A 25,203-nucleotide genomic window follows, 5' to 3' on the forward strand; every position below is an offset into this window, starting at 1 on the left:
TGTTAGTTGAACGTGTTGTGCAGTTGCATGGTGTGCCTGTGAGTTTGGTTTCAGACAGGGGAGTACAGTTTGTGTACAAGTTTTGGAGGACCTTTTGTAAAAGGTTGGGCATTTGACTTTTTCAGCATATCACCCTGAGACTAATGGGCAGACAGAGAGGATTAATCAGTCCCGGGAACAAATCTTGCAATGTCTGACCACAGCTCAGCAGGACGATTGGGGTTCTTCTTTGCCTGTGGATGAATTTGCTTTTAATAATTGCATTAATCAGTCCACCGGCACCTCCCCTTTTCTCTGTAATTATGAGTTTCACTCTCATTTAGGGGAATTTTCCCAACTGGATTCAGGGTGTCCTGGAGCTGATCTTGCTATTCAACAGTTGGGGAGGTGTGACAGGAGGTTCAGAGGAGCATTGGGGAGGCTCAGGGGAGGTATTGCCATGATCCGTTCCAGGGTTTAATCCCGTCTGCCCCTTTTTCCAGGTGGATCATGTCAAGGGTTAACTTTGCTCTGACTCATTCTGGGTTCAGGTTTGCTATTTAGCTTCTCTGCATCCTGCGGGTGGTGTCATCTATAGTTCTGTCTTCAGTGTGTGAACCTGACTCTGGTAGCCCTTGATTTGTCCTACTGTGATCCTTGACTTGCCCCTTGTCTGTTGACTTCTTCTGTCTTCCTTTTTCCCAGCATTTCCCTGTTTTTCTGTTTGATTTTCTGGTTTCTGACTTGGCCTGTATTCGGACTCTCTTCTGGCTTCTGACTTTGTCTTATCCACTTCCGACCATTGCTGAACCTCCTGGCTTGCTCCTGACCATGTGCACTGCTGATCCCTTCAGTACTTCTGCCTCTGTTTTTTTTAACTCGGCTTGTCTGACCACTCTCTCGCCTCTTGGTGGCGCCTGTGCTGCTGCTGCTCTGTGGTGCAGCTCTATGTATGCAGTCTCACATCAACAACAAAATGGAGGAATTAGAATTAATGTTGTTGGAGCATAATTATGACATGGTGGGGATATCTGAAACATGGCTGGAAGAGAGCCATGACTGGGCTGTTAACTTGCAGGACTATAGTCTGTTCAGAAATTACCATACTGATAAGCGAGGGGGGTGTGTGTCTTTATGTAAAATCATCCTTAAAACCTATCCTGCGTGATAATATAGGTGAATCTAATGAAAATGTAGAGTCCCTGTGGGTGGAGATAAGGGGAGGGGGGAAAAATAATAAATTACTGATAGGGGTTAGTTATAAGTCTCCAAAAATAATGGATGCAACGGAGAATATCCTCGTAAAGTAAATAGATGAAGCTGCGACTCAAGGAGAAGTCATTATTATGGGGGATTTCAACTATCCTGAAATAGAATGGGGAACAGAAGCCTGCAGTTCCAGCAAAGGTAATTGGTTTTTGAAAACTATGAGAGACAACTACCTTTCACAACTGGTTCAGGACCCAACAAGAAGGGGGGTACTGCTAGACCTAATATTAACCAACAGGCCACACCGCATATCAAATATAAGGGTTGGGGGTCACTTGGGTCATAGTGATCACAAAATAATAAGTTTTCATGTATCCTTTAATAAGATGTGTAGTAGAGGTGTTACAAGGACACTAAACTTCAGGAGGACAAATTTCCAACGGATGAGAGATGATCTTAGTGCAATTAAATGGGACGATATCCTGAGACATTAAAATACACAAAGAAAATGGGAGACGTTTATTAGCATCCTGGATAGGACCTGTGCACAGTATATACCATATGGGAATAAACATACTAGAAATAAGAGGAAACCAGTATGGCTAAATAGAGCTTTAAGGGGTGCAATAAGTGACAAAAAGAAAGCATTTAGAGAATTAAAGGAAGTAGGTAGTGATGAGGCATTAAATAAATACAGAAAATTAAATAAATTCTGTAAAAAGCAAATTAAGGCAGCAAAAATTGAGACAGAGACTCATTGCCAGAAAGAGTAAAAATAACCCCAAAATATTCATTAACTACATAAATAGTAAGAAACTAAAAAATGATAGTGTTGCCCCCTTAAAAATAGTCTGGGTGAAATGGTGGATGAGGATGAGGAAAAAGCCAATATGCTAAATGACTTTTTTCATCAGTATTTACACAAGAAAATTCCATGGCAGACAATATGATCAGTGATAACAAAAATTCCCCATTAAGTGTCACCTGCTTAACCCAGGAAGAAGTACGGCGGCGTCTAAAAATCACTAAAATTGACAAATCTCGGGACCCAGATGGGATACACCCCCGAGTACTGCAGGAACTAAGTACTGTCATTGATAGACCATTATTTTTAATCTTTAAAGACTCCTTAATAACAGGGTCTGTACCACAGGACTGGCGTATAGCAAATGTGGTGCCAATATTCAAAAAAGGGACAAAAACTGAACTCGGAAATTATAGGCCAGTAAGCTTAACTTCTACTGTGGGTAAAATCCTGGAGGGCATTCTAAGGGATGCTATACTGGAGTATCTGAAGAGGAATAACCTCATGACCCAGTATCAACATGGGTTTACTAGGGACCGTTCCTGTCAGACTAATCTGATCAATTTCTATTGGTTAAGAGCTGGCTCAGGAATAGGAAACAAAGGGTGGTTATTAATGGAGCACACTGGGACTGGGTCGCGGTTAGCAGTGGGGTACCACAGGGGTCAGTATTGGGCCCTCTTCTTTTCAACATATTTATTAATGACCTTGTAGGGGGCATACAGAGCAGAATTTCAATATTTGCAGATGACACTACACTCTGCAGGGTAATCAATACAGAGGAGGACAATTTTATGTTACAGGATGATTTATGTAAACTAGAAGCTGGGGCTGATAAATGGCAAATGAGCTTTAATGGGGATAAATGTAAGGTCATGCACTTGGGTAGAAGTAATAAGATGTATAACTATGTGCTTAATTCTAAAACTCTGGGCAAAACCATCAATGAAAAAGACCTGGGAGTATGAGTGGATGACTAACTCATATTCAGTGGCCAGTGTCAGGCAGCTGCTACAAAGGCAAATAAAATAATGGGATGCATTAAAAGAGGCATAGATGCTCATGAGGAGAACATAATTTTACCTCTATACAAGTCACTAGTTCGACCACACTTGGAATACTGTGCACAGTTCTGGCCTCCGGTGTATAAGAAAGACATAGCTGAACTGGAGCGGGTGCAGAGAAAAGCGACCAAGGTTATTAGAGGACTGGGGGGTCTGCAATACCAAGATAGGTTATTACACTTGGGGCTATTTACTTTGGAAAAGCGAAGACTAAGGGGTGATCTTATTACAATGTATAAATATATGAGGGGACAGTACAAAGACCTTTCTGATGATCTTTTTAACCCCATTCTGCCATTGGACGTACTATTCCGTCCATGTGGGGTGGGCCCTAATTCCCAAGGATGGAATAGTACGTCCAGCACGATCGGCCGCGCTCACGGGGGGAGAGAGAGAGAGAGAAAGACCTCACTTGCCTCCAGAGAAATAATCCCCAAAGATATAGAAGCCCCCAACAAATAATAACGGTGAGGTAAGAGGAAGGCACATACACAGGGGTGAAAGCAGATTCAGCAAATGAGGCCCACTAATACTAGATAGCAGAAAATAGAAAAGGGGTCTGTGCGGTCAGTAAAAAACCCTTACAAAATATCCACACTGAGATTTCCAAAACCCCCGCACCAACTAACAGTGTGGGGGGAGAAACTCAGTCCCCTAGAGCAACCAGCAAGCGAGGAAATCACATTTTAGCAAGCTGGACAAGAAACATGATGAATGCTGATAATCAAAAAATGAACAAACAAAAACTTAGCTTGTCTTGGAGAGACTGGGAGCAAGGTAGTCACAAGGAATCTGAAGAGCACTGAATACATTGATAGCAGGCAAGGAACTGAGTATCCAGGTGAGCTAAATAGGAAACCAGCCAAGGATGACGAACCAGCTGATGCTGCCAACCTGCAGAAAGACAACACTACACAGTACCACTTGTGACCACTAGAGGGAGCCCAAAAATAGAGTTCACAACAGTACCCCCCCCTTGAGGAGGGGTCACCGAACCCTCATCAAGACCCCCAGGGCAATCAGGATGAGCCGCGTGGAAGGCACAAACCAAATCGGCCACATGAACATCAGAGGCGACAACACAGGAATTATCTTCCTGACCATAGCCCTTCCACTTAACCAAATACTGAAGCCTCCGTCTAGAGATACGAGAATCCAAAATCTTCTCCACCACGTACTCCAATTCGCCCTCGACCAGCACCGGAGCAGGAGGCTCAACAGAAGGAACCACAGGTACCACATACCTCCGCAACAAAGACCTATGGAACACGTTATGAATGGCAAACGATGCTGGGAGATCCAAACGAAAAGACACCGGGTTAAGGATTTCCAAGATCTTATAAGGACCGATGAAGCGAGGCTTGAACTTAGGAGAGGAGACCTTCATAGGAACATACCGAGAAGACAGCCACACCAAATCCCCAACACGAAGTCGGGGACCCACACCGCGGCGGCGGTTGGCAAAGCGCTGAGCCTTCTCCTGTGACAACCTCAAATTGTCCACCACATGGTTCCAAATCTGCTGCAACCTATCCACCACAGAATCCACCCCGGGACAGTCAGAAGGCTCAACCTGACTCGAGGAAAAACGAGGATGGAAACCAGAATTGCAGAAAAAAAGGCGAAACCAAAGTAGCAGAACTAGCCCGATTATTAAGGGCAAACTCGGCCAATGGCAAAAAAGTCACCCAATCATCCTGATCAGCAGAAACAAAACATTTCAAATAAGTTTCCAACGTCTGATTAGTTCGCTCGGTTTGGCCATTAGTCTGAGGATGGAAGGCCGACGAAAAAGACAAATCAATGCCCATCTTAGCACAAAAAGTCCGCCAAAACCTGGACACAAACTGGGATCCTCTATCAGACACAATATTTTCAGGAATGCCGTGCAAGCGAACCACATTCTGAAAAAATAGAGGAACCAAATCGGAGGAAGAAGGCAACTTAGGCAAGGGCACCAAATGGACCATCTTGGAAAAACGATCACACACCACCCAGATGACAGACATTTTCTGAGATACTGGAAGATCCGAAATAAAATCCATGGAAATGTGCGTCCAAGGCCTCTTCGGAACAGGCAAAGGCAAAAGCAAACCGCTGGCACGAGAACAGCAAGGCTTAGCCCGAGCACAAATCCCACAAGACTGCACAAAGGAACGCACATCCCGCGACAAGGAAGGCCACCAGAAGGACCTAGCCACCAAATCTCTGGTACCAAAAATCCCAGGATGACCCGCCAACACCGAAGAATGGACCTCGGAAATAACTCTGCTGGTCCATCTATCCGGGACAAACAGTCTCTCTGGTGGACAACGGTCAGGTCTATCCGCCTGAAATTTCTGCAGCACTCGTCGCAAATCTGGGGAAATGGCAGACAAAATCACTCCCTCTCTGAGAATACCAGCCGGCTCAGAAACTCCCGGAGAGTCAGGCACAAAACTCCTAGAAAGTGCATCAGCTTTCACGCTCTTCGAACCAGGCAGGTATGAGACCACGAAGTTGAAACGGGAGAAAAACAACGACCAACGAGCCTGTCTAGGATTCAGGCGCTTGGCAGATTCAAGATAAATCAGATTTTTGTGATCAGTCAAGACCACCACACGATGTTTAGCTCCTTCGAGCCAATGTCGCCACTCCTCAAATGCCCACTTCATAGCCAACAACTCCCGATTACCAACATCATAATTCCGCTCGGCAGGCGAAAACTTTCTTGAAAAGAAAGCACATGGCTTCATCACAGAGCCATTAGAGCTTCTCTGCAACAAAACAGCCCCTGCTCCAATCTCAGAAGCATCAACCTCGACCTGGAAGGGGAGAGAGACATCTGGCTGACATAAGACTGGAGCTGAAGAAAACCGGTGCTTCAGCTCCCGAAAGGCCTCCACGGCCGCAGGAGACCAATTAGTCACATCAGAACCCTTCTTGGTCAAATCCGTCAAAGGTTTAACCACGCTAGAAAAATTAGCGATGAAACGAAGGTAAAAAATAGCAAAACCCAAGAACTTCTGAAGACTCTTAACAGACGTGGGCTAAATCCAATCATGAATAGCCTGGACCTTGACTGGGTCCATCTCCACAGTAGAAGGAGAAAAAATAAAACCCAAAAAGGAGACCTTCTGCACTCCGAAGAGACATTTTGAGCCCTTCACAAATAAAGCATTAGCACGCAAGACCTGAAACACCATCCTGACCTGCTTCACATGGGACTCCCAATCATCAGAAAAGACCAAAATGTCATCCAGATAAACAATCATAAATTTATCCAGATATTCTCGGAAGATGTCATGCATGAAGGACTGAAGCACAGAAGGAGCATTAGAAAGTCCAAAAGGCATCACCAAGTACTCAAAATGGCCTTCGGGCGTATTAAATGCTGTTTTCCATTCATCTCCCTGCTTAATGCGCACAAGGTTATACGCACCACGGAGATCTATCTTGGTGAACCAACTGGCACCCTTAATCCGAGCAAACAAATCAGACAATAGTGGCAAAGGATACTGAAATTTGACTGTGATTTTATTCAGAAGACGATAATCTATACAAGGTCTCAAAGAACCGTCCTTCTTGGCCACAAAAAAAAATCCTGCACCAAGAGGGGAAGAGGATGGGCGAATATGTCCCTTCTCCAAAGACTCCTTTATATAACTCCGCATCGCGGCATGCTCTGGTATAGACAAATTAAAAAGTCGTCCCTTAGGAAATTTACTACCAGGAATTAAATTTATAGCACAGTCACAATCCCTATGAGGGGGCAGGGCACTGGACCTGGGCTCATCAAATACATCCTGGTAGTCAGACAAAAACTCAGGGACCTCAGAAGGAGTGGAAGAAGCAATAGGCACCAACGGAGTATCGCCATGAATTCCCTGACAACCCCAACTTGACACAGACATAGCTTTCCAATCTAAAACTGGATTATGAGCCTGCAGCCATGGCAGACCCAAAACGACAACATCATGCAAATTATACAAAACAAGAAAGCGAATCACCTCCTGATGTACGGGAGTCATGCACATGGTCATTTGCGTCCAATACTGAGGCTTATTCTCAGCCAATGGCATAGCATCAATTCCCCTCAGAGGAATAGGAAATTCCAAAGGCTCCAGGACAAAACCACAGCGCCTGGCAAACGACAAATCCATCAGATTCAGGGCAGCACCCGAATCCACAAAAGCCATAACCGGGTAGGACGACAAAGAACAAATCAAAGTAACAGACAAAATAAATTTAGGCTGTATAGTACCAATGGTGACAGGTTTAGCGAATTTTTTTAAGCGTTTAGAGCATGCTGAGATAACATGTGTAGAATCACCACAGTAAAAGCACAACCCATTTTGACGTCTATGACTTTGTCGCTCAATTCTGGTCAGAGTTCGGTCACATTGCATAGACTCAGGTCTCTGTTCAGAAAATACCGCCAAAGGATGAGCAGATTTGCGCTCCCGCAAACGCCGATCAACCTGAATGGCTAAAGCCATAGAATCACTCAGACTTGTAGGGGTGGGAAACCCCACCATAACATTCTTAACGGCCTCAGAAAGACCTTCTCTGAAATTTGCAGCCAGGGCACACTCATTCCATTGAGTAAGCACCGACCATTTCCGAAATTTTTGACAATACACCTCTGCTTCATCCTGACCTTGAGAGATAGCCAGCAACGCTTTTTCTGCCTGATTCTCAAGATTAGGCTCCTCATAAAGCAGTCCAAGAGCCAGAAAAAATGCATCTACATTAAGCAATGCAGGATCTCCTGGCGCCAGAGAGAAAGCCCAATCTTGAGGGTCGCCACCCAACAAGGAGATAACAATTTTAACTTGCTGAGCGGAATCACCAGAGGAACGAGGTCTCAGAGATAGAAATAACTTACAATTATTCTTAAAATTTAGAAACCTAGATCTATCTCCAGAAAACAACTCCGGAATGGGTATCTTTGGTTCTGACATAGGGCTATGAATAACAAAATCCTGAATACTTTGCACCCGTGCAGTAAGATGATCCACACTAGAAGTCAGAGTCTGAACATTCATTTCTGCAGCTGAGCTCAAAACCACCCAGAGTTCAAGGGGATGAAAGAAGCTGAACAGACTGCAGCAAAGGAAAAGCGGGAGGAGAAAAAAAAAAATGTACTCAGGTCTTTTTATCCCACTTCTGCGATGCATTAAACACTTTTTGGCCTGCTATACTGTTATGATCCTTAGTGGTTGAGGATCACAAATTACTCCAGCTAAGTAACAAACATAGGACAAGCTCTAGGGAGGTGGCAAGCTGGACTGACCGCAAATCTGAACCTATCCAAACACACTAGAAGTAGCCGGTGAACGTGCCTAAAATCCTAGACGTCTCGAGCCAGCCTGAGGAACTAACTACCCCTAGAGAGAGAGAAAGACCTCACTTGCCTCCAGAGAAATAATCCTCAAAGATATAGAAGCCCCCAACAAATAATAACGGTGAGGTAAGAGGAAGGCACATACACAGGGGTGAAAGCAGATTCAGCAAATGAGGCCCACTAATACTAGATAGCAGAAAATAGAAAAGGGGTCTGTGCGGTCAGTAAAAAACCCTTACAAAATATCCACACTGAGATTTCCAAAACCCCCGCACCAACTAACAGTGTGGGGGGAGAAACTCAGTCCCCTAGAGCAACCAGCAAGCGAGGAAATCACATTTTAGCAAGCTGGACAAGAAACATGATGAATGCTGATAATCAAAAAATGAACAAACAAAAACTTAGCTTGTCTTGGAGAGACTGGGAGCAAGGTAGTCACAAGGAATCTGAAGAGCACTGAATACATTGATAGCAGGCAAGGAACTGAGTATCCAGGTGAGCTAAATAGGAAACCAGCCAAGGATAACGAACCAGCTGATGCTGCCAACCTGCAGAAAGACAACACTACACAGTACCGCTTGTGACCACTAGAGGGAGCCCAAAAATAGAGTTCACAACACACACCGCGATCAAACATGATCGCGGTGTGCCGGCGGTACAGGGAAGCATCGCGCAGGGAGGGGGCTCACTGCGTGCTTCCCTGAGACCCCCGGAGCAACGCGATGTGATCGCGTTGCTGCGAGGGTCTCCTACCTCCTATCCCTGCAGGCCCCGGATCCAAAATGGCTGTGGGGCTGCATCCAGGTCCTGCAGGGATTACTTCCGGGTGCCGTGCAGGCGCTCATAAGCCTGCACGGCTGTAAGTGAGATCCGTGATCTGACAGAGTTCTGTGCACACTGTCAAATCACCGATCTGTAATGTCCCCCCCCCCCTGGGACAAAGTAAAAAAGTAAAAAAAAAAAATTCCCACATGTGTAAAAAAAAAAAAAAAATTCCTAAATAAAGAAAAAAAAAATATTATTCCCATAAATACATTCCTTTATCTAAATAAAAAAAATCAAACAATAAAAGTACACATATTTAGTATCGCCGCGTCCGTAACGACCCCACCTATAAAACTATATCACTAGTTAACCCCTTCAGTGAACACCGTAAAAAAAAAAAAAAAAAAAAACGAGACAAAAAACAACGCTTTATTCTCATACCGCCAAACAAAAAGTAGAATAACACGCGATGAAAAAGACGGATATAAATAACCATGGTACCGCTGAAAACGTCATCTTGTCCCGCAAAAAGTAGCCACCATATAGCATCATCAGCGAAAAAGTAAAAAAGTTATAGTCCTCAGAATAAAGCGATGCCAAAATAATTATTTTTTCTATAAAATAGTTTTTATCGTATAAAAGTGCCAAAACATAAAAAAATGATAGAAATGAGGAATCGCTGTAATCGTACTGACCAGAAGAATAAAACTGCTTTATCAATTTTACCAAACGCGGAACAGTATAAACTCCTCCCCCAAAAGAAATTCATGAATAGCTGGTTTTTGGTCATTCTGCCTCACAAAAATCGGAATAAAAAGCAATCAAAAAATGTCCCATGCCCGAGCATGTTACCAATAAAAACATCAACTCGTTCCGCAAAAAACAAGACCTCACATGACTCTGTGGACTCAAATATGGAAAATTTATAGCTCTCAAAATGTGGTAACGCAAAAAATATTTTTTGCAATAAAAAGTTTCTTTCAGTGTGTGACGGCTGCCAATCATAAAAATCCTCTAAGAAACCCACAATAAAAGTTAATCAAGCCCCCCTTTATAACCCCCTTAGTTAGGGAAAAATAAAAAAATTTAAAAAATGTATTTATTTCCATTTTACCATTAGGGTTAGGGCTAGGGCTAGGGCTAGGGTTAGGGCTAGGGTTAGGGCTAGGGTTAGGGCTAGGGCTAGGGTTAGGGTTAGGGTTAGGATTAGGGCTAGGGTTAGGGCTAGGGCTAGGGTTAGGGCTAGGGTTAGGGCTAGGGTTAGTGCTAGGGTTGGGGCTAGGGTTCGGGTTGGGGCTAGGGTTAGGGTTGGGGCTAGGGTTAGGGCTAGGGTTAGGGTTAAGGCTACAGTTAGGGTTGGGGCTAAAGTTAGGGTTAGGGTTTGGATTACATCTACGGTTGGGAATAGGGTTGGGATTAGGGTTAGGGGTGTGTCTGGGTTAGAGGTGTGGTTAGGGTTACCGTTGGGATTAGGGTTAGGGGTGTGTTTGGATTAGGGTTTCAGTTATAATTGGGGGGTTTCCACTGTTTAGGCACATCAGGGGCTCTCCAAATGCGACATGGCGTCCGATCTCAATTTCAGCCAATTCTGCGTTGAAAAAGTAAAACAGTGCTCCTTCCCTTCCGAGCTCTCCCGTGCGCCAAAACAGGGGTTTACCCCAACATATGGGGTATCAGCGTACTCGGAACACATTGGAGAACAACTTTTGGGGTCCAATTTCCCCTGTTACCCTTGGGAAAATACAAAACTGGGGGCTAAAAAATAATTTTTGTGGAAAAAAAATATTTTTTATTTGCATGGCTCTGCGTTATAAACTGTAGTGAAACAACTGGGGGTTCAAAGCTCTCACAACACATCTAGATGAGTTCCTTAGGGGGTCTACTTTCCAAAATGGTGTCACTTGTGGGGGGTTTCTACTGTTTAGGTACATTAGGGCCTCTGCAAACGCAATGTGATGCCAGCAGACCATTCCATCTAAGTCTGCATTCCAAATGGCGCTCCTTCCCTTCCGAGCCCTCCCATGCGCCCAAACGGTGATTCCCCCCCACATATGGGGTATCAGCGTACTCAAGACAAATTGGACAACAACTTTTGGGGTCCAATTTCTCCTGTTACCCTTGGGAAAATACAAAACTGGGGGCTAAAAAATAATTTTTGTGGGAAAAAAATGTTTGTTTTATTTTTACGGCTCTACATTATAAACTTCTGTGAAGCAGTTGGTGGGTCAAAGTGCTCAATACACCTCTAGATAAGTTCCTTAGGGGGTCTACTTTCCAAAATGGTGTCACTTGTGGGGGGTTTGAATGTTTAGGCACATCAGTAGCTTTCCAAACGCAACATGGCGTCCCATCTCAATTCCTGTGAATTTTGCAGTGAAAAGTCAAACGGCGCTCCTTCCCTTCCGAGCTCTCCCATGCGCCCAAACAGTGGTTTACCCCCACATATGGGGTATCAGCGTACTCAGGACAAATTGTACAACAACTTTTGGGGTCCAATTTCTTCTCTTACCCTTGGGAAAATAAAAAATTGAGGGTGAAAATATAATTTTTGTGAAAAAATATGATTTTTTATTTTTACGGTTCTGCATTATAAACTTCTGTGAAGCACTTGGAGGGTCAAAGTGCTCACCACACCTCTAGATAAGTTCCTTAGGGGGTCTACTTTCCAAAATGGTGTCACTTGTGGGGGGTTTCAATGTTTAGGCACATTAGTGGCTCTCCAAACGCAACATGGCGTCCCACCTCAATTCCTGTCAATTTTGCATTGAAAAGTCAAACGGCGCTCCTTCCCTTCCGAGCTCTCCCATGCGCCCAAACAGTGGTTTACCCCCACATATGGGGTATCAGCGTACTCAGGACAAGTTGTACAACAACTTTTGGGGTCCAATTTCTTCTCTTACCCTTGGGAAAATAAAAAATTGGGGGCAAAAAATCATTTTTGTGAAAAAATATGATTTTTTATTTTTACGGTTCTGCATTATAAACTTCTGTGAAGCACTTGGCGAGTAAAAGTGCTCACCACACCTCTAGATAAGCTCCTTAGGGGGTCTACTTTCCAAAATGGTGTCACTTGTGGGGGGTTTCAATGTTTAGGCATATCAGGGGCTCTCCAAACGCAACATGGCGTCCCATCTCAATTCCAGTCAATTTTGCATTGAAAAGTCAAATGGCGCTCCTTCGCTTCCGAGCTCTGTCATGCGCCCAAACAGTGGTTTACTCCCACATATGGGGTATCGGCGTACTCAGGACAAATTGTACAACATCTTTTGGGGTCCATTTTCTCCTGTTACCCTTGGTAAAATAAAACAAATTGGAGCTGAAGTAAATTTTGTGTGAAAAAAAAAGTTAAATGCTCATTTTTATTTAAACATTCCAAAAATTCCTGTGAAGCACCTGAAGGGTTAATAAACTTCTTGAATGTGGTTTAGAGCACCTTGAGGAGTGCAGTTTTTAGAATGGTGTCACACTTGGGTATTTTCTATCATATAGACCCCTAAAATTACTTCAAATTAGATGTGGTCCCTAAAAAAAAATGGTGGTGTGAAAATGAGAAATTGCTGGTCAAATTTTAACCCTTATAACTCCCTAACAAAAAAAAATGTTGGTTCCAAAATTGTGCTGATGTAAAGTAGACATGTGGGAAATGTTACTTATTAAGTATTTTGTGTGACATATCTCTGATTTAATTGCATAAAAATTAAAAGTTGGAAAATGGCAAAATTTTCAAAATTTTCTCCAAATTTCCCTTTTTTCACAAATAAACGCAGGTAATATTAAATAAATTTTACCACTATCATGAAGTACAATATGTCATGAGAAAACAGTGTCAGAATCACCGGGATCCGTTGAAGCGTTCCAGAGTTATAACCTCATAAATGGACAGTGGTCAGAATTGTAAAAATTGGCCCGGTCCATAACGTGCAAACCACCCTTGGGGGTGAAGGGGTTAATCATAGGCCTGAGACGGGGACAAGGGGGCATCCTCTATGTCTGGAGGAAAGAAGGTTTAAGCATAATAACAGGCGCGGGTTCTTTACTATAAGAGCAGTGAGACTATGGAACTCTCTGCCGTATGATGTTGTAATGAGTGATTCATTACTTAAATTTAAGGAGGGAATGGATGCCTTTCTGGAAAAGTATAATGTTACAGGGTATATATACTAGATCCTTGTTAGGGCGTTGATCCAGGGAACTAGTCTGATCACCGTATGTGGAGTCGAGAAGGAATTTTTTTCCCCAATGTGGAGCTTAGTCTTTGCCACATGGGTTTTTTTTGCCTTCCTCTGAATCAACATGTTAGGGCATGTTAGGTTAGGCTATGGGTTGAACTTGATGGACTTAAAGTCTTCCTTCAACCTTAAGGGTATGTGCCCATGTTGCAGATTTGCCTCTGGAATTTTTTGTGCGGATTCTGCATCTCTTGGCAGAAAATACAGGTGCATTTTTGATTCATTTTTTGCAAGTTTTTTATGCGTTTTTTGAGGCATTTTTGTATGCGTTTTTGAAAGCTAAATAAAGATGTATTATTGAGCAAAAAAAAAATTGTGATGTCATTTCCTGTCCAACCTCCTCTTTTACATTTACATTACACACACAGATAGATAATAGATAGATATAAATATAGATAGACAGATAGATCTATAGATATATGAATAGATAGATCTATGTATCTATCTATAGATATATGTATGGATAGATATACAGTACTGACCAAAAGTTTGGACACACCTTCTCATTTAAAGATTTTTCTGTATTTTCATGACTATGAAAATTGTACATTCACACTGAAGGCATCAAAACTATGAACTAACACATGTGGAATTATATACTTAACAAAACAGTGTGAAACAGCTGAAATTATGTCTTATATTCTAGGTTCTTCAAAGTAGCCACCATTTGCTTTGATGACTGCTTTTGGCACTCTTGTAGTAGTTAGATGTAGCTGTGAGCTAATTAAACAAAGAATATTGAGTGCTGCCTGTTTTTTTGAAATGTATGGACTAGAGACAACCAGTGGACTGGCTGTCTGAGGGCTTTGCACCCGAAGATAAGTAAAGGATTTGTGCTGTTCCTTTTTTGTTATTATATTGATGTCTGGAAATTTTTGCACATATAGACTTTTTTTCTTTTTGACTATTTTGACTTTAACTAACATCCTTAAGCCATTTTTTGGAAACATGGATGAATATACCATGGAGCCAGGGGTCTTTAACTACACTGTGGAGGACGAGGAATGTATACTTAGTAATATTGAGGGGGATGCAGCTTTCTTGAAAATACCCTCACATACTGAAATGAAACATAAGTATATAAATGATATGAAGCGTTTAATTAGCTCACAGCTACATCTAACTACACTGGGACATTATCTAAGGGAACGTAAAATACCAAGAGTTTTGAGATCCAGTATACGCCCTAATCTATTTTTTGGAAATGTGGCATTTTGCAACAGATTTACAATGATATCCAACAAATATGCGATGTATATAATGTTGTTGAATGTTGATTTTTTGCAAGAGGAAGTAAAAAAGTTACAACATAATATTGGGGAAATTGACAAAAGGATGCAGGAAGTACTAAGTAAAGATGAATGGACAATATTTAAGGAGAAGGTGGATAAAGATATGTGTAAATTTCGAGGAGACCTGTAGGAAACAAAAAGGAAAAAGTGGAGCAGGGACATTGAAGATTATGAAACTAGCCGTATATATGGAGCGCCCCCACGTCAAGGGCGATGGGGTACTCGGCACCGGGTCAATCTCTCCCTCTCTCGATGCTGGGGATGTCACGGTGGCCCGACCCGGCCCGTGGCCCTTCGAGGGGTATCCAATTAAAGGATGTAGTTTGTCTGGTGTTCGTGATGCCACCTGTGGTACTCGGTCAGGGTGACCGACGCTGCTTAGGGGTCCGCTGGGGGTGATGTTATGGCAGCTAGATGGTATACCTTCCCACAGGTGAAGTATGTCCCCAGGGCTTCCCTGATGGGTAGGTGGTGATGGTGGACATTGTAAGGCGCAGTGAATAACGAAGACACAAAGGTTGCAGTCTCTTTACCTTTTACTGAAGACTTCGGAGTCCACAGTCCAGAGTACCGTTCACAGGGCTGATGGAATCCGGCCGGTCTGAAGGCACATCCAGAGTTCCCTTAATCAGGTGGAAATCAGTAGCCTTCCTATTAGCGCCTGTGTGTTGTAGTACCTCCCTGCTGAGCACCACGGGATAGTCCTCACAACTTTCGTGGATGTTTCTGATGTTCTCTCTCTCCGTCCCCCAGATGCTATGGATAGGACGACCCGTATGACGGGGTAGGCCTGGAGCTATTTTATAGGGACCCTAGTGACGCCCCTCTCCCACAATTTGCCTCCGTGTCTTCTTAGGTATTAAGGTTGGACAGCCAACTTGGAATTAACTGCCCTGCCAATTTCTAAAGTAATACGTAGAGTTAATTACTCCCTCGGTGTTCCGGCCACCGGCTACGTGCCTCAGAAGGAGGCTGCCGATCTTGGGGCAGGTCTTCTCCCGGTATTATCTCATTGTGCTGTGACTTCGTTTCTCACTCTCCACAATATACTTCGCTGTTGTGAATTTGCTTTTTGCTCCCTCTAGTGGTTACTAGTTTTTTGACTCTGGTTTTTCTGTCATTCCTTTTATCCGCACCTGGGTCGTTAGTTAGGGGTGTTGCTATATAAGCTCCCTGGACCTTCAGTTCTATGCCTGGCAACGTAGTTATCAGAGCTAGTCTGCTGTGCTCTTGTCTACTGATCCTGGTTCCAGTTATATCAGCTAAGTCTGCCTTTTGCTTTTTGCTATTTGTTTTGGTTTTGTATTTTTGTCCAGCTTGTTCCAAATCTATATCCTGACCTTTGCTGGAAGCTCTAGGGGGCTGGTGTTCTCCCCCTGGACCGTTAGACGGTTCGGGGGTTCTTGAATTTCCAGTGTGGATTTTGATAGGGTTTTTGTTGACCATATAAGTTACCTTTCTTTATTCTGCTATCAGTAAGCGGGCCTCTCTGTGCTAAACCTGGTTCATTTCTGTGTTTGTCATTTCCTCTTACCTCACCGTCATTATTTGTGGGGGGCTTCTATCCAGCTTTGGGGTCCCCTTCTCTGGAGGCAAGAAAGGTCTTTGTTTTCCTCTACTAGGGGTAGCTAGATTCTCCGGCTGGCGCGTGTCATCTAGAATCAACGTAGGAATGATCCCCGGCTACTTCTAGTGTTGGCGTTAGGAGTAGATATATGGTCAACCCAGTTACCACTGCCCTATGAGCTGGATTTTTGTATTCTGCAGACTTCCACGTTCCTCTGAGACCCTCGCCATTGGGGTCATAACAGTTTGCCAGGCCCGTATTAAATGTTTAATGCATTGCAGAAGAGGGATTATAAGAAAGAAGATTCTGAGTTTTTTTTTTCTCCTTCCCCTTTACCTCAGAGTGGCTATGCTTGCTGCAGACATGAATGTCCAGACCTTGATTACAAGTGTGGACCAGCTGGCTACTCGTGTGCAGGGCATACAAGACTATGTTATCAGAAATCCTAGGTCAGAACCTAAAATACCGATTCCTGAACTGTTTTCCGGAGACAGGTTTAAGTTTAGGAATTTCGTGAATAATTGTAAATTGTTTTTGTCCCTGAGACCCTGTTCATCTGGAGATTCTGCTCAGCAAGTAAAAATTGTTATTTCGTTCTTACGGGGCGACCCTCAGGATTGGGCTTTTTCGCTGGCGCCAGGAGATCCGGCATTGGCTGATCTTGATGCGTTTTTTCTGGCGCTCGGTTTACTTTATGAGGAACCCAATCTTGAGATTCAGGCAGAAAAGGCCTTGCTGGCTATGTCTCAGGGGCAGGACGAGGCTGAAGTGTATTGCCAAAAATTTCGGAAATGGTCCGTGCTGACACATTGGAACGAGTGTGCACTGGCCGCTAATTTTAGAAATGGCCTTTCTGAAGCCATTAAGAATGTTATGGTGGGTTTTCCCATTCCCACAGGTCTGAATGATACTATGGCACTGGCTATTCAAATTGACCGGCGGTTGCGGGAGCGCAAAACCGCAAATTCCCTCATGGTGTTGTCTGAACAGACACCTAATTCGGTGCAATGTGATAGAAAAACCGCAAATTCCCTCATGGTGTTGTCTGAACAGACACCTGATTTAATGCAATGTGATAGAATCCTGACTAGAAATGAGCGGAAAATTCATAGACGCCGGAATGGCTTGTGCTACTACTGTGGTGATTCTACACATGTTATCTCAGCATGCCCTAAACGTATAGCTAAGGTTGTTAGTCCTGTCACCGTTGGTAATTTGCAACCTAAATTTATTCTGTCTGTAACTTTGATTTGCTCACTGTCATCTTATCCTGTCATGGCGTTTGTAGATTCAGGTGCTGCCCTGAGTCTCATGGATCTCTCATTTGCTAAGCGCTGTGGATTTACTCTTGAACCATTAGAAAATCCTATTCCTCTTAGGGGTATTGATGCTACACCATTGGCAGCAAATAAACCGCAGTATTGGACTCAGGTTACCATGTGCATGACTCCTGAACACCGCGAGGTGATACGTTTCCTGGTTTTACATAAAATGCATGATTTGGTTGTTTTAGGGCTGCCATGGTTACAGACCCATAATCCAGTCCTGGACTGGAAGGCTATGTCAGTCTCAAGTTGGGGCTGTCGTGGTATTCATGAGGATTCCCTGCCTGTGTCTATTGCTTCTTCTACGCCTTCGGAAGTTCCGGAGTATTTGTCTGATTATCAGGATGTCTTCAGTGAGTCTGAGTCCAGTGCACTGCCTCCTCATAGGGACTGTGACTGTGCTATAGATTTGATCCCGGGCAGTAAATTTCCTAAGGGAAGACTGTTTAATCTGTCGGTACCTGAACATACCGCTATGCGTTCATATATCAAGGAGTCTCTGGAAAAAGGACATATTCGTCCGTCTTCTTCCCCTCTTGGTGCGGGATTCTTTTTTGTGGCAAAAAAGGACGGATCTTTGAGACCTTGTATTGATTATCGGCTTTTGAATAAGATCACTGTCAAATTTCAGTATCCTTTACCGCTGTTGTCTGACTTGTTTGCCCGGATTAAGGGTGCCAAGTGGTTCACCAAGATAGACCTTCGTGGTGCGTACAACCTTGTGCGCATTAAGCAAGGTGATGAATGGAAAACCGCATTCAATACGCCCGAAGGTCATTTTGAGTACTTGGTGATGCCTTTTGGGCTCTCCAATGCGCCTTCAGTTTTTCAGTCCTTTATGCATGACATTTTCCGGAAGTATCTGGATAAATTTTTGATTGTTTATCTGGATGATATTTTGTTTTTTTCTGATAATTGGGATTCGCATGTGGAGCAGGTCAGGTTGGTCTTTAAAATTTTGCGTGAAAATTCTTTGTTTGTCAAGGGCTCAAAGTGTCTCTTTGGTGTACAGAAGGTTCCCTTTTTGGGGTTCATTTTTTCCCCTTCTGCTGTGGAGATGGACCCAGTCAAGGTCCGAGCTATTCTTGATTGGACTCAGCCCTCGTCAGTTAAGAGTCTTCAGAAGTTCTTGGGCTTCGCTAACTTCTACCGTCGTTTTATCGCTAATTTTTCTAGCATTGTGAAACCTTTGACGGATATGACCAAGAAGGGCTCCGATGTAGCTAACTGGGCTCCTGCTGCCGTGGAGGCTTTCCAGGAGTTGAAACGCCGGTTTACTTCGGCGCCTGTTTTGTGCCAGCCTGACGTCTCACTTCCCTTTCAGGTTGAGGTGGATGCTTCGGAGATTGGGGCAGGGGCCGTTTTGTCGCAGAGAGGCCCTGGTTGCTCTGTTATGAAACCTTGTGCCTTTTTCTCTAGGAAGTTTTCGCCTGCCGAGCGAAATTATGATGTGGGCAATCGGGAGTTGTTGGCCATGAAATGGGCATTTGAGGAGTGGCGTCATTGGCTCGAGGGTGCTAAGCATCGTGTGGTGGTCTTGACTGATCACAAAAATCTGATGTATCTCGAGTCTGCTAAACGCCTTAATCCGAGACAGGCCCGCTGGTCATTGTTTTTCTCCCGCTTTGATTTTGTTGTCTCGTATTTACCAGGTTCAAAGAATGTGAAGGCCGATGCTCTTTCTAGGAGCTTTGTGCCTGATGCTCCTGGAGTCGCTGATCCTGTTGGTATTCTTAAAGATGGAGTTATCTTGTCAGCTATTTCTCCGGATCTGCGACGTGTGTTGCAGAGATTTCAGGCTGATAGGCCTGAGTCTTGTCCACCTGACAGACTGTTTGTCCCGGATAAGTGGACCAGCAGAGTCATTTCCGAGGTTCATTCCTCGGTGTTGGCAGGTCACCCGGGAATTTTTGGCACCAGAGATCTGGTGGCCAGGTCCTTTTGGTGGCCTTCCTTGTCAAGGGATGTGCGGTCATTTGTGCAGTCCTGTGGGACTTGTGCTCGAGCTAAGCCTTGCTGTTCTCGTGCCAGCGGTTTGCTCTTGCCCTTGCCTGTCCCGAAGAGACCTTGGACACATATCTCCATGGATTTCATTTCTGATCTTCCGCTATCTCAGGGCATGTCCGTTATCTGGGTGATATGTGATCGCTTCTCCAAGATGGTCCATTTGGTTCCTTTGCCTAAGCTGCCTTCCTCTTCCGATCTGGTTCCTGTGTTTTTCCAGAACGTGGTTCGTTTGCACGGCATCCCTGAGAATATTGTGTCAGACAGAGGATCCCAGTTCGTTTCCAGGTTCTGGCGATCCTTTTGTAGTAGGATGGGCATTGATTTGTCGTTTTCGTCTGCTTTCCATCCTCAGACTAATGGACAGACGGAGCGAACCAATCAGACTTTGGAGGCTTATTTGAGGTGTTTTGTCTCTGCTGATCAGGACGATTGGGTGACATTCTTGCCGTTGGCTGAGTTTGCCCTTAATAATCGGGCTAGTTCCGCCACCTTGGTTTCGCCTTTTTTCTGCAACTCTGGTTTCCATCCTCGCTTTTCTTCGGGTCATGTGGAGCCTTCTGACTGTCCTGGGGTGGATTCTGTGGTGGATAGGTTGCAGCAGATCTGGAATCATGTGGTGGACAACTTGAAGTTGTCACAGGAGAAGGCTCAGCGCTTTGCCAACCGCCGCCGCGGTGTGGGTCCCCGACTACGCGTTGGGGATTTGGTGTGGCTTTCTTCCCGCTTTGTTCCTATGAAGGTCTCCTCTCCCAAATTTAAACCTCGTTTTATTGGGCCTTACAAGATATTGGAAATCCTTAATCCTGTATCTTTTCGTCTGGATCTTCCTGTGTCGTTTGCTATTCACAATGTATTTCATAGGTCCTTGTTGCGGCGGTACATTGTGCCTGTAGTTCCTTCTGCTGAGCCTCCTGCTCCGGTGTTGGTTGAGGGCGAGTTGGAGTACGTGGTGGAGAAGATCTTGGATTCTCGCCTCTCCAGGCGGAGGCTTCAGTACCTGGTCAAGTGGAAGGGCTATGGTCAGGAGGATAATTCCTGGGTGGTCGCCTCTGATGTTCATGCGGCCGATTTAGTTCGTGCCTTTCATGCCGCTCATCCTGATCGCCCTGGTGGTCGTGGTGAGGGTTCGGTGACCCCTCACTAAGGGGGGGGTACTGTTGTGAATTTGCTTTTTGCTCCCTCTAGTGGTTACTAGTTTTTTGACTCTGGTTTTTCTGTCATTCCTTTTATCCGCACCTGGGTCGTTAGTTAGGGGTGTTGCTATATAAGCTCCCTGGACCTTCAGTTCTATGCCTGGCAACGTAGTTATCAGAGCTAGTCTGCTGTGCTCTTGTCTACTGATCCTGGTTCCAGTTATATCAGCTAAGTCTGCCTTTTGCTTTTTGCTATTTGTTTTGGTTTTGTATTTTTGTCCAGCTTGTTCCAAATCTATATCCTGACCTTTGCTGGAAGCTCTAGGGGGCTGGTGTTCTCCCCCCGGACCGTTAGACGGTTCGGGGGTTCTTGAATTTCCAGTGTGGATTTTGATAGGGTTTTTGTTGACCATATAAGTTACCTTTCTTTATTCTGCTATCAGTAAGCGGGCCTCTCTGTGCTAAACCTGGTTCATTTCTGTGTTTGTCATTTCCTCTTACCTCACCGTCATTATTTGTGGGGGGCTTCTATCCAGCTTTGGGGTCCCCTTCTCTGGAGGCAAGAAAGGTCTTTGTTTTCCTCTACTAGGGGTAGCTAGATTCTCCGGCTGGCGCGTGTCATCTAGAATCAACGTAGGAATGATCCCCGGCTACTTCTAGTGTTGGCGTTAGGAGTAGATATATGGTCAACCCAGTTACCACTGCCCTATGAGCTGGATTTTTGTATTCTGCAGACTTCCACGTTCCTCTGAGACCCTCGCCATTGGGGTCATAACACTTCGCTTCCTGTCCTTTCTTAGGATGCTGCCGCAATGGGTGCAGGCGCAGCTCCGTAACGTTCTATCTCGTGCTTGGCCTCTGTCAGGATCCCACCCCTGACAGAGACCCTCTGTCTGCAGCTCAGATGTTCCTCCTTCTCCCCTGTCTGCCTGACAGGTCCTCTCTGGGTCCAACCCAGGTAGCTTCTCTCTCTCTTCCTATCCAACCCACCAGTTTTACCCGTGTGTGAAAAGTGCCCTAATAGATAGAAGCAAGGCTCCCCCTGGTGGACTGGAGTGTGAAGTGTAGTGTGTGTCTTGTGATACCTGGTAAGGTGAACTCCTTTAGTACCATCAGACATAATATCACTCCCCCTGGTGGAAGAGTGACATTACTGCAACGACCAGGACTCTGGGGCGCCGCATATACACCTGGCAAACAGATAACTCAAAAATGCCGTGGAAGAAAAGAGGTCTTTTGGGAACAAGAGAAATTAATTTAAGTAGTAGTGACTGTTTAAATAATGAATGTGTTCCTCACAGATTTAACCAAAGTTCCAGAAGAAGAAAAAGGCAGGGAGGCAGGCGCCAACATCGGAGGCAAAAAGAAATCAGAAATAGCCAAAATTCAACCCCAAAAGACATTGAACCTCAGGACGAGGGAACAGAACTCATAGTAAACATCTCGAAAAAGGTATTAACTGATATGCAAATTTCTGTATTGAGCAAAGGACTGAGTTTTAGCCCATGTGCACATGTAAATTGGTTTGAGTTACAGCTGGATCTTGAACGTTTTTTTAGACAGATAAAACTAAGAGCATGGTTTAATGATAAGGATATTAATCAGAAGGTTAAAATGAGTGAATTTGATCTGAATGAAGTACAATTGAAGAAAATTAGTAAATTTATACCACCGACAAACTCAGCCGTTATTGAAGCTTTTGGGAAAGCAGTTAGATTAGACATTGAACAACTAAGAAACAATGTAGTGAAAGAGTATACACATCCAAATATCCTGAAAGAGGAGTATGAGGCACTGCAGGAACTTGTCCATGACGATGACATTGTGGCGAAACCTGCGGAAAAGGGGGGAGCAGTCGTTGTCATGGACAAGGAAATGTATATTACTGAAGTAATGAGACAGTTAAGTGATGAAAATGTGTACTGTAAGATGGATGGTGACCCAAAGTTTGGTATAAATAGAGAAATTAAAGCCTGCCTAAAAGAAGCATTGGATGCATATGTGATAGATCAGGATCTATATGATTTTTTATTGGAGGATAGCCCACGCACTCCAGTGCTATATACAATCCCAAAAATACACAAGACTTTGGTTAACCCCCTGGACGACCTATAGTTTCGGGAGTGGGTTCAATTTTTAATAAGATGGGTATCTTCCTAGATAAGATTTTCAATCCTATGGTTAAAAAATGTAAATCATATATTAGAGATACAACCGATTTTTAAAAAAAATTAGAGGCACTGAATTTGGAGGGTAAGGTATTACTTGCATCCTTCGATGTAGTGTCACTATACACCTCCATTGACCATGAACAGGGTTTGAAAGCTGTTGAAAAGAAATTGGATCCTATAAAGTACACAGTGGAAGGGAAAACATTTTTATTAAAAATGTTAGAGATCATTCTAAAACGGAATTATTTTTTGTTCGGTGACGCGTTTTATACGCAAAAACGTGGTACAGCTATGGGGGCCAATATGGCCCCTTCATATGCAAATTTAGTCATGGAAGTCCTGGAGGAGGACCTCATCTATGTATCCCACCACTTCCGACATGTTATGGTGTGGTGGAGGTACAGTACATAGATGATGTCTTCCTCCTTTGGACAGGGTCTCAAGGTGAGTTGGAGGAATTTCATCAATTTTTGAATAAAATAGATGATACGATCAAATTCACATTGGTCATGTCTAAAACAGACATTCAATTTCTAGATGTGCTTGTCAGTCTAAAAGAGGGGGAACTCAATACTACGCTATTTGTTAAAAACACGGATAGAAATAATCTGTTGTTATATGATAGCCAACATCCATGGTTTATGGTGAAGTCCATTACACTAAGTCAATTACTCAGAGTGAGGCGTATAGTTAAAAAAGAAGAGGAAGTAGATACAGTGGTGGATTTATTGGTTAAAAAATTTCTGGACAGGGGGTACCCTAGAAGTTTATTGGAAACGACAAAAAAGAAGGTATTGCAAGAAAAAAGGATAGAACTTATTCAGAAAGATTCAAAAGGTAAACGCAAAGAAAAACAGAGACGGGTTCCATTTGTCACTACGTATGGAGAGGAGAGTAGGGAGATAGCTAATGTCATAAAAAAACATTGGGGGATGCTGGGAAAATGTCTGCCGGGTATAAAAGAGTTTGAATTGCCGCCGTTATATTCATATAAGAAGAACAAAAATATTAGGGATTATTTGGTAAAGTCTGATATTGGCCCAAGAAAGATAAGTAAACAATTGTTTCTGACAGGTTCCAGAAAAAATGGATGTTTTCTGTGCCTAAACTGTGTGAATTGCACCCATATGATCAAGGGTGCAACATTTCAACACCCCATAACAGGAAAGGTATATGAAATTAAGCACTATTTAACATGCAGTTCAGACTATGTTGTTTATCTCCTGATATGTCCGTGCAACTTGTGGTATGTCGGTGAAACAACCTGTGAGTTCAAGGTTAGAATGAACCAACACCGATATACCATAAGGAAGAAGAGGACTGACCTTCCTGTTCCTAAACATTTTATTGAGTGCAATCATTCTGAAAAGGATTTAAAATTCAAGATAATAAATGTAGTTCCGGTGGATAGGAGGGGGGGCGATAGGGAGCAGGTCCTCAGGAAAAGAGAATTAATGTGGATATATAAACTGAACACTCTCAAGCCTAATGGCTTTAATGTTGACTTTAAAATGCATGCGATTATCTAAGATACTGAACTTGAACCAAAGCTTTGTAGTTGGTGACTTGGAAATAACGGTCTATTACTGTGATTTTAGATTTGGGAGTACTTGATTATTATTTGAGTATGTTCCTAATTTTATATATTTGTTTTGTTCAGATGTTCTTGCTGTCGAATATTGCTGAAGAAGACCTTATCTGGAGGGACATGCGGAGTTGGAGAAAAAATCTTTTCACAAAAAATTCTTTTTTCATGAAATAAAAAAAAAAATTTTCACTACAAAAATTAAGTCAAAGTTATAAATATATTGTAAAATAATGAAATATATATAAAAAATATTAAGTCATACATGTGAGAAGATTGAAGGCCAATAAATAAATTGTTTAAAGGAATTTTTAGAATTTTTTATATTTTTTCAATTGTTCATGATGCAAATTGTTGTGTGTATATTAGCCGGGACTGATATGCCGCTTTACAGTGGTCAGGGGATGGGGCTCTTTACCCGGAAGGGTTAACTACACTCTTCTAACACTGTTCGACTTCTAGGAGATAGTCTGAATAAGGCTGTGTCCGGAATGTTGGGGCGGAAGTGTCCTTACGGCAGTAAAGGGGAAGTGTTCTCTTTTTTTAATAGTGTAGTGAGTTGTTTTAGGCGCATTTGTGAGAGTATAAGGTTCATGTAGGTATTAGCCGAGACTGATATGCTACCGTTTCGCAGGGGTCAGAAGTTGAGGCATTTTACCTGGAGGGGTTAATTGCACCCTTTTGACACTGTTTGACTTTTGGATGATGGTCTGAATAAGGCCATATCCGGAATGTCAGGGCGGGAT

The 25,203-nt window shown here is 43.5% G+C and overlaps 1 long non-coding RNA gene across 1 annotated transcript in view; it reads left to right on the top strand.

Annotated features, from left to right (window-relative positions):
* Positions 1 to 24,820, top strand: part of LOC143767723 (uncharacterized) — a 53,414-nt gene extending 28,594 nt beyond the window's left edge. The window contains exons 2-4 of the long non-coding RNA XR_013213758.1: positions 22,003 to 22,153; positions 23,947 to 24,041; positions 24,533 to 24,820. This is a non-coding gene — a long non-coding RNA (uncharacterized LOC143767723). The remainder of the gene's footprint in view (positions 1 to 22,002; positions 22,154 to 23,946; positions 24,042 to 24,532) is intronic.
* The last annotated feature ends 383 nt before the right edge of the window (positions 24,821 to 25,203 follow it).

The sequence above is a fragment of the Ranitomeya variabilis genome, chromosome 4 (assembly GCF_051348905.1).
Source record: "Ranitomeya variabilis isolate aRanVar5 chromosome 4, aRanVar5.hap1, whole genome shotgun sequence".
Taxonomy (NCBI): Eukaryota; Metazoa; Chordata; class Amphibia; order Anura; family Dendrobatidae; genus Ranitomeya; species Ranitomeya variabilis.